We start from the raw sequence: 9,906 nt of genomic DNA, 5'->3' as shown, positions 1-9,906 counted from the left end.
AGAGTTAAGGCCAAAGTAGAGCCGCACAGACCCCCTGTCGTGCAAGTGCGTGTCTCCTTCAGAGAAAGGCGTGCGGAGGTAGACGAGACCAGGGGTAGTAGCCAGCCTCTCCCATCGCCAACGCCCTGCGCAGCCAGAGCGACTGGAGCAGACGCGAGCGCCGGGCACGCCGCCGGTGGCGCGCACGCTCAGCCCGAGGTCGCACGGGAGGCGGGCTGGCGTGCGCGCCCCCGCGGTGGTGGGCGGGGTCCGGGGCGGGGCCGCAGGAGCAGTAGGTGTAGCAGCTTGGTCGCGACAGGTGCGCTAGGTAGAGCGCCTGGACCTGTGATAGGGCTGGTAGCAGCGCAGAGGAAAGGCGGCTTTTAGCCAGGTAAGGGCCTTCTCTCTCTACAACCGGAGAGTGCGCGAAGACCCTGGCTTCTCTCCACACCCTCTTTCTCCTTCGACTTCTGGGGCGGGGGGAGTGCAAGGAGTGTGAGTCCCTTCCCCTCGAGATAAGGGGTCGAGGGACGCTGATCCTCCGTTCTTTCCTCACTTCTGGGGCCTGCGCTGGGGTGGGGAGTGCTTACGTCGGGCTGAGCCTTTGCTGCCCAAGGGCGGGAGCTGCAAATACCCCGTCCTCTCCCACCGAGAACACTCCATTCTAACTGTATACTTTCTGGTGTGGTGGAGGAAGGTGGCAATTCATTAAAACTCCAAATACCCTCCTTCCAGGGAAATACTCTAATACTCACCTGCTCTTTTTCCTTCGTTTTCAGCCATTCCCTCTCTTTTCGATTTTTTCTCCCCTTCCATTATGCCAGCTGAACTCTGTTTAAGATACTTACACCCTTTTGAGGAATGTTGAGAATATAGCAGTCCTTGCGGCCGATGTGTCATCCCCGAATGGCTATCTTGTATATATCGCTGGCACTTGCCCCCGACATATGTAGATGTTAATGTAAGGTCATTGTACACCCCTGGCTACATATACCAAAGCTTGAAGTTGTAGCTGCTAGGAACGAACCATCTGGCACCCTTCCTAGCCTCCTTACTGATGCTTGCAAGAACGGTTTAGCTGATCCTGGTGAGAGATATTTGAACTACTGTTGTCTTGCACCTAATTCCAGCCTTCAAAAGTCTGCCTTGGCCGGGCGCAGTGGCTCACGCCTATAATCCCAACACTTTGGGAAACTGAGGCGGGAGGATCACTTGAGCCCAGGTGTTGGAGACCAGCCAAGGCAACTTAGCAAGACCCTTGTCTCTACAAAAAAAAAAAAAAAAAAAAAAAAAGTCTAATCCATCCAGATCTGCCTAATCCTAGATGGTTCAATTGACTTGACTTTTCAGGTTAGTCAAAGGTACTTAGGGAGTTATCAGTTTTTAAGACAATGCCCATTTTGGGGAGAAGTTTTCTTTTGCAGTAAGTATTCTTTTGCTCTTGATTTAAATGATTTAACAGAGTACCTTTTATCTGCTTAGTTACCAATACTATTCACAAATGCTAAATATTTCAGGAGCCATGAAATAACACCAATCCTTTCTTCTGAGGTATGATGTAGACACAAAAGAACAGACCCCCAATAAACATGTTCTGAGTTCCTGTAGAGATACAGCCTGGATGCAGGATAATCATGTTTTAGATAGACCTTCAAAAAATTGTAGAGTTGGCGTGAAAGAAGACCAAAAAAAGTGCGTGTTCATTTATGTTTTCTTGTTTTGCATTGATAGAACAACATATAATGTACTAAGTCATTAGTTTAGGAACTTATTTCATTCTTTGGATAAAATATTGAGTACCTTTCATGTGAATCCTACTGTGGATCCAAAGTGCCAAACGTCTTTACCCTGAAAGAACTTAAAATCAAATGGGTTAGACAGATCCACATACAATTTATGGTATTAGTGAAGTCATTTCTATACTAAAGGTCAGCCCAGGGTACTGTAGGAACATAGGGAATATAGGTGTTTTGTTTTGTTTTTAAATTCTCTCTTCTGCTTTTCCTCAAAAAACAAAAACCTCTGAGTAATAATGAGTGATTCTCTTCAATCTATGTATTTGTATCACTTTCATATTTCTTACCCTGCTTTCCTCCAACTCCATGGCCTATGGAAAATGGGATTAGACCTTGTTGTTAATGTGGCATTTAGTAAACAGTTGAATCTGTTTCCACTGTTCTGTATTGGGTTGGGAAGTGTTATCAGTTAGTCCCTGGGAAAAGAACAGTATATTGGCAACATTAGCAAAGGAGTGCCATTTTGTAAAAATTACCTCATTGTATAACTTTCTTTAACTTGGTACACTCAAGATTTGTTCCAGGCTCTGGTTAAAGGTGGGGCTAAATTTCAACCTAATAATTCTAAGAGAAAGCTTCAGAAGCCAAAACAATTCACATCTTGGTAACAGGGGATCCTTTTTCCTGCTAAGGTGCCCTCAAAATGTTTTTCTCTTTCTTTTTTCTTTGGTGGGGAAGACAGGGTAGATAGGTGGGTGGGGAAGAATGTTTTTAAGTATAACTTTGACTACTGTTTCTTCAGGTTTCAAATTCTTATATTTTCTCTGGTATTTTTCACCAGTTAACTGCAATTAACTTAGAGCCCCTATACCAAAAAAATTTATCAAAGACATACACACACAGACACAAAAGAATATTGAGAGTGTGGGAGTTCATTAGACATCTTTGGCATAATAGGCCACCTAACCACGAATTGGAAGAATTTGTTATTATTTAAATTGACAGTGAAACTAGTTTCAGGCATTGTTAATTCTGTACACTACTAGATAGATGACTTTTAAATTAGAATTGTACCCTTTCCGCAGATAGGAGAATGTATAACTTGAGTCCTAAGTCAATAATTTCCATTAGAAAAGGCAATTGTTTTTTAAGTTTGCTATTGTCTTTCACTCTATGTTTTTTGGATAGAAAATTAAGGCACTTCATTTTAGATTGCATACAGTAATCTCCAGGTGAGGTTACTTAACACAGCCTCTTCAGGTTATTAACAAACCAGTGGTTGTAAATGAAGTAGTTTCTACTTAATGATTGTGGAGTTAATATTCTATGGTGGATGATACTCTTGGTAGGACCATACTGATGAGTTTATTCTGAAGCTGGGTGCAGAGTCCTCAAGACTCAAATTATTGTGCTACTGAAGACCTCTTTTCATAAAAAGGATGGAGTTTGACCTAACAAGCAATCCATTATTCAACATATCAGATGATTTTTTGATATATGAAAATTTTCTAGAGACTTCCCGTGTCCACTTATAAGAAGTTAACAAGATACCATGAAAATTTTACATTCTTTTGATTTTCTTTTAAATAATTTCTTAATACTACTACCCTGAAACTAAGAACTTTCATCTTTAGGGGAAAAAAAGATGCAACTTTTTTGTACTTCTGATAGCAAGTATGGTTCTATTTTCCCCCTTATTTATTCTGTAACAGAGCTTGTGATATGGAAAACTTTACCGTCCTTCAAATATGTTTTGTCTTGCACAGAGTATTACCATTTTTTGTTTCATTACCCATAAATTAGTCCCAATATCCATTTTACTTAGTTTTAGATTTCCACAATCTTTTTTCTTTTTCCATAAACTGAAATTCAAGCTAATGCCCCAGGACTTACTTATTTTCATAGTCAGTTTTACTAAACAGGTAACGTTTGCTCAGATTTGGCTTCTGAGCAAAAGTTTGGCTTCCAGCGCTACAGGAAAGCTGTCTGTCCATGCATAGTATCCAGTGGTTTCTCTCTAATGGCCTCTCCCTGTCCTTTTCCTTCCCCTTGGCAATAATTGACCAAGTGAACACCTTGTCTAGTTTTTCCTTTCATTTGCTTTTCTTGACGTGACAACTATCTGGTTCTGCATTTTCTAATCCAACCACTTACTCCCATACTCCGTTAACTCAGTCTTCTTTTTCTGAAATGCCGGGTTCGCCATAGCCCTGCTCAGCGTCCTGTTCTCACTATACTTTCTCCCTGTGTAATCTGATTTATTTCCATGACTTCCACTATCACCTCCATGTAAGTGGCCTGAAATTTTATCTGTTTAAAAAACTTTTTTCATATTGTATATATAATTCTTATTTTATTTTCATATATACCAACACATTTAAAAATAAAAATTATAGATACTTATATTATTGTAAAATAAAAATTATATATGTTTATTATAGAAAATGTGGAAAAAACAGGCCGGTGTGATGGCTCATGCCTGTAATCCCAGCACTTTGGGAGGCTGAGGCAGGTGGATCACTTGAGGTCAGGAGTTCGAGACCAGCCTGGCCAACATAATGAAACCCCATCTCTACTAAAAATACAAAAATTAGTTGGGCGAGGTGGCACACGCCTGTAGTCCCAGCTACTAAGGAGGCTGAGGCGAGAGAATCGCTTGAACCCAAGAGGCAGAGGTTACAGAGAGCCAGGCTCACACCACTGCACTCCAGCCTGGGTGACAAAGCTAGATTCCATCTCAAAAAAAAAAAGAAAAGAAAAGAAAAGAAAACGTGGAAAAAACAAATTGTAAAGAAGACAAAATAACCCATGTTCCACAATCTGTTCCAGAGAGATTTACCATTTGATATATTTCAGTGGTTTTGTTTTCTTTGAAACACACACACACACAAATGCAAAGGTAATTGAACTTGTACTGTTACAGTAGATATTTTGCTTTATATTATTTTTCATAGCATCAAAATTTTTTGAAAACATTTTAATGGTTATTTAATCTCCATTGTAATCTATTTAATAATTTATTGTATTGAGGTTGCATAATTGAATTGTGTTTTGGTTTTACATTAAATGCAAAAAAATTGAGAACAGGCCGGGCGCGGTGGCTCAAGCCTGTAATCCCAGCACTTTGGGAGGCCGAGACGGGCGGATCACGAGGTCAGGAGATCGAGACCATCCTGGCTAACACGGTGAAACCCCGTCTCTACTAAAATACAAAACATTAGCCGGGCGTGTTGGCGGGCGCCTGTAGTCCCAGCTACTCGGGAGGCTGAGGCAGGAGAACGGCGTGAACCCGGGAGGCAGAGCTTGCAGTGAGCTGAGATCAGGCCACTGCACTCCAGCCTGGGCGACAGAGCGAGACTCCGTCTCAAAAAAAAAAAAAAAAAAAAAAAATTGAGAACAAATTTATGCATAAATCTTTGTGCAAATCACTCATTATTTCCTTAGATTAGATTCCCAGAAGTTGAATTACCAGGTCAAGGGGTGTGAAAACTTAAAAATACTAAACCTGCTCCCAAATTGCTTTTCGTAAAGATTAGACTAATTAACATTCTCAACTGCAGTGATTGTTAGTGCCCATCTTAGTGCAGCCTTGGTAACATTGAATATTATTATTATTATTGATATTATTATTATTGAGATGGAGTCTCGCTCTGTTGCCCAGTCTGGAGTGCAGTGGCGCCATCTTGGCTCACTGCAACCTCGCCACCCGGGTTCACGCCATTCTCCTGCCTCAGCCTCCCACATAGCTGGGATTACAGGCGCCCGCCACCACGCCCGGCTAATTTTTTTGTGTTTTTAGTAGAGAAGGGGTTTCACCGAGTTAGCCAGGATGATCTCCATCTCCTGACCTCGTGATCCGCCTGCCTCAGCCTCCCAAAGTGCTGGGATTACAGGCGTTGAGCCACCGCGCCCAGCTCACCTGGCTAATTTTTGTATTCTTTAGTAGAGACAGGGTTTCACCATGTTGATCAGGCTGACCTCAAACTCCTGACCTCAGGAGATCCGCCAGCCTCGACCTCTCAAAGTGCTGGGATTACAGTGTGAATAACTGCGCCCGGCCTGAGTATTATTTTTTAATCTTTTCTAATTTGATAGGCAGAAGTGAATTAATTTGTATTTTTTTTGCTAGTGAGACAGAACATTTTTCTTTTTCTTTTTTTTTTTTTTTTGAGACGGAGTCTTGCTCTGTCTCCCAGGCTGAAGTGCAGTGGCCAGATCTCAGCTCACTGCAAGCTCCGCCTCCCGGGTTTACACCATTCTCCTGCCTCAGCCTCCCGAGTAGCTGGGACTACAGGCACCCGCCATCTCGCCCGGCTAGTTTTTTGTAGTTTTTAGTAGAGACGGGATTTCACCGTGGTAGCCAGGATGGTCTCGATCTCCTGACCTCGTGATCCGCCCGTCTCGGCCTCCCAAAGTGCTGGGATTACAGGCTTGAGCCACCGCGCCCGGCAAGAGAACATTTTTCATACATTCATTTCTGTTTCTTCTGTGAAGTATGTTTGGGTTAATCCCATTCCCATTTTTATTTGGGTATTAACATTTTAATTATGTTGGTTTTTTTGTTTGGTGTTATTTTATTTGGAGCGTTTTGTAGGGGAAGCACAGGCATTTATTAGACCAAATAGAGTGAGTGGAGTGATAAAGTGGAAAGTATATAGAAGTTGAAATTGTGGTGTTGTAACTGCCCATTGTTTTGAGGGGCCAGAGCTTGTGATCAGTGAAGCAGTACTGCAGAATGGAAGGGGTGCTGTTTGAGAGTCAGGATTCCCAACTTCATGTTGTCATCAGCCAATCAGGTGATCTTGGACAAGTCATTCATTCATTGACTCAGAGCCTCATCTGTAAAATGAAAGGATTGGGCTTTTGATCCCCAAGACTGGACAACCTCTGTGCTGAAAGGATGCCTTTGGAGCTACTGCTGTTCACTAGGCATTCTGGAATTACCTTCTGTCTCATCTCTAACCTTTCACCTCATTTTAGATACATAGAGCCTGAGGAAAGACTGGATGCGGTAAAGGCAGTTTCCACCAGAGTAGCAGGGGAAGCTTGGGGACAGTTTAATTTGTTTGTGCTCTTTAACTTTCAGGAAAATAGAAGTATAAAAAAAATTGAATGGGGTTCTTGCTGTGGGGGTTGGGGGAAGGAAAGAAAAAAAAAAGAAGTCAAGAAGATTGGTATTTTTTTAGGCCTTCCCATAGACTGACACTTGGAAACTGGTAAGATAAAATCATAGGAGCCCTGCTGATCTATGCCACAAAACTCCATTGTCTACAATGTATGTGAAAAATGTCTCATTTTGTGACTAGAGGGTATACGTCTCCAAGGCAAGTTATTTAACAGCTTCTTCTACTTCATACAGAACCATTCTTAGTGTTTTTCTTTGTGATTTGTATAAACTCTTGTATTTTAAGAATATTAATTTTTTGTCCTGTGGTCAAATATTTAACCAGTTAGTTTGCCTTTTAATTTTGTATGTAGTATATTATTACTTATCTATAGTGTTTTTTTTTTTTTTTGGAGACAGGATGTCACTCTGTCTCCAGACTGGAGTGCAGTGGCACAATCTCGGCTCACTCTAGCCTCCACCTCCAGGGTTCAAGTGATTCTAATGCCTCAGCCTCCCAAGTAGCTGGGATTACAGGCACACGCCACCATGCCCAGCTAATTTTTGTATTTTTAGTATAGAGACAGGGTTTCTCCATATTGGCCAGGCTGGTCTTGAACTCCCGACCTCAGGTAATCTGCCCACCTCGGCCTTCCAAAGTGTTACAATTACAGGCGTGAGCCACCACACCCAGCCTGGATTTTTAAATTTGAGATTTCTTCTGGTGCTGTGATGTTTAGAAGGCCTCCACCATCCAGAGATTGGTTAAATACTCACTTTCATTTCCTTCTGATTTTTACCATTTTACTCTTTATATTTAATTCTTTAATTTGTATTGAATTTACTTTAGAGTACCAAACCAGTATGTTTAATGCCTTTGTACATCTGAGCTCCTGATCTGTATTTCCAGCTACCTGTTAGGCTATGTGGATAGTCCCTGTGCGCCATGCATCTGCATATACCCAGTTTCACTAAGAAGAAAGCTTGAGGTTGTCCTTACCACTTTAATACTTTCCTCCACCCATATTTAGATCAATCCCCAGGTTAGGTTGATTCTGCCCCAGGAGTGATAAGGGCTCTTTAATCAGTCTTCTAATTCAGATTCCCTCTTTTTTTTTTTTTTTTGCCAGCGTCCTTGAGCAATCTTTAGAGTTGGCTTCAGTTTTTCCCTTGCAGTTCAGAGTTGTCATTAAAAAAAAAAAAAGCACTGATTTTCAAAATACGGTTCCTCTAATTGCCTGTGGTAGAATTACCTAGCGTTGGTTAAAAAGGTAGAGTCTCAGGTCCCACCTAGACCTGCACATCAGTGTGTCTGAGGGATAGGCCTGGGAACCTGAAGTTTTAACAAGTACCTCAAGAGATTTATATACAAACTTAAGGGGAGACAATGCCTAAGTAAATTCAGTCTAACTTTCTGACATGCTCTTCAAGACACCCACACCCCGACTCTGACAGCCCATTCTTTTAGGCTTATCTCCCACAACACTACCCACTCTGGCACTGTGACCCTACAATAATTCTCTGTTTCCTGGACCTGCCCAGTTCTTTCCTGCCTCTGTGCCTTTGCTCATGCAGTTCCCACAGCCTCATGCTCCTCCCCTTCCCCACACTCTTGTTGAAATCCTTTTCCTTAAGAGCCCAAATCAAATGCTACCTTTAAAAAATTTTTTTTAATAAAAAAAGCCTTTTCTAATTTCTTCTACTTGTATCAATGACTCCCTCCCCAGTCTTTACTTAACATTTAATTTTTTCTTCATTTTGTACCTTACTTAATGTTGTCACTATTTATAAGTTATTGCTTTCTTGTAAGATTATAAGCCTTGTAGGTATGAGAACCTTTCCCTTCCTTTTCATTTTATAGTCATTATGCACATCTAAGCAATTAAAAACTCATTTATTTTATTTTGTTATTTTGAGACACAGTTTCATTCTGTCCCAGGCTGGAGTGCAAAGGTGTGATCTCAGCTCACTGCAACCCCCACCTCATGGGTTCAAGTGATTCTCATGCCTCAGGCCTCCGGAGTAGCTGGGACTACAGGCATGCGCCACCACTCCTGGCTAATTTTTTTTTTTAATTATTATTATTAGAGACAGGGTTTCACCATGTTAGCCAGGCTGGTCTCAAACTCCTGGCCTCAAGTGATCTGCCCACCTCAGCTTCCCAAAGTGCTGGGATTACAGGCATGAGCCACCACGCCAGGCCTTGTCTGTCATTTTTAACATTACGTCTTCAGCACTTGGAACACTGCCGAAGACTTGGTAAATGCTCAATAAATATTTGTTGAATGAATGAATAAGCCTTGAAGATAGACTTTTCATTTGGACAAGACTTGTTTTGGTTTGCAATCCAAAGTGTTGCATTGTTTTTACAGGACAATAGCTGATGTCGGTCCATCTGGGTTCAAATCAGGTAGCAGTCTCTGAGGAGTTTGGAAGGTAGCAGGACAAAAGTTTGGATACTGTGACAACCAGGATTCAGTTCCATCTGAGTGCAAGTTTTCCAAGGTGTTTCCAGGATCCAGGCCACTATTTTACTACCACTATAGCCATCTACTTCCCAGGTTGTTACTCTGGATTATACTAGTTTATCAACTCCCATTACTTTTTTAAAAGTCAGTGTGGCAAAACTAAAACCCAATTACTGGAATCCACAAACAACCAGAAGTTTTTTTTTTTTTTTTTCTGTTTTCATTCTCTAGGAGAAAAATTAGGAAGCTATCTAGAATCTTCAAGAAAAGATGAAATGATTTTCATTATACTTACTATTAACACATGCTCTGAAATAGGACAGTGTACTGATTAGAAAGATTTTCAGCAACAGCTTTAAACAAAAAGTTTCTTATTAACATCTAGTCGAACCAGACATTAAAACAAATTAGTTCTAGTTTCTATTTCTCTTCATTGGTTAGTCTTTTTTAATTCCATTTTTTTTCTTAATACTGGCTTGAAGTTTTATTAAAAATAATGCTTTGTATAGTAGCTGATACTTTTCAAAGTACTTTTGCTTTTATCCTTTCATTTAGTCCTCATAACCATCCTGTGTGAATCAGTATCTGTTTTTGAGATGAAGAAATTGAGACCCAAAGA

At 41.1% G+C, this 9,906-nt stretch overlaps 1 protein-coding gene across 2 annotated transcripts in view; it reads left to right on the top strand.

Moving 5' to 3' along the window:
* The first annotated feature begins 220 nt into the window (after positions 1-220).
* The window catches only part of LIMA1 (LIM domain and actin binding 1), a 101,445-nt gene continuing 91,759 nt past the window's right edge, over positions 221-9,906 (top strand). For both annotated transcript variants that reach the window (XM_023211156.1, XM_023211155.1), the window contains exon 1: positions 221-370. The gene's annotated coding sequence lies outside the window, so the exon portion shown is untranslated. The remainder of the gene's footprint in view (positions 371-9,906) is intronic.

The sequence above is a fragment of the Piliocolobus tephrosceles genome, chromosome 10 (genome assembly GCF_002776525.5).
Source record: "Piliocolobus tephrosceles isolate RC106 chromosome 10, ASM277652v3, whole genome shotgun sequence".
NCBI classification, from domain to species: Eukaryota; Metazoa; Chordata; class Mammalia; order Primates; family Cercopithecidae; genus Piliocolobus; species Piliocolobus tephrosceles.
This window is presented reverse-complemented; position numbering and strand designations above follow the sequence as displayed.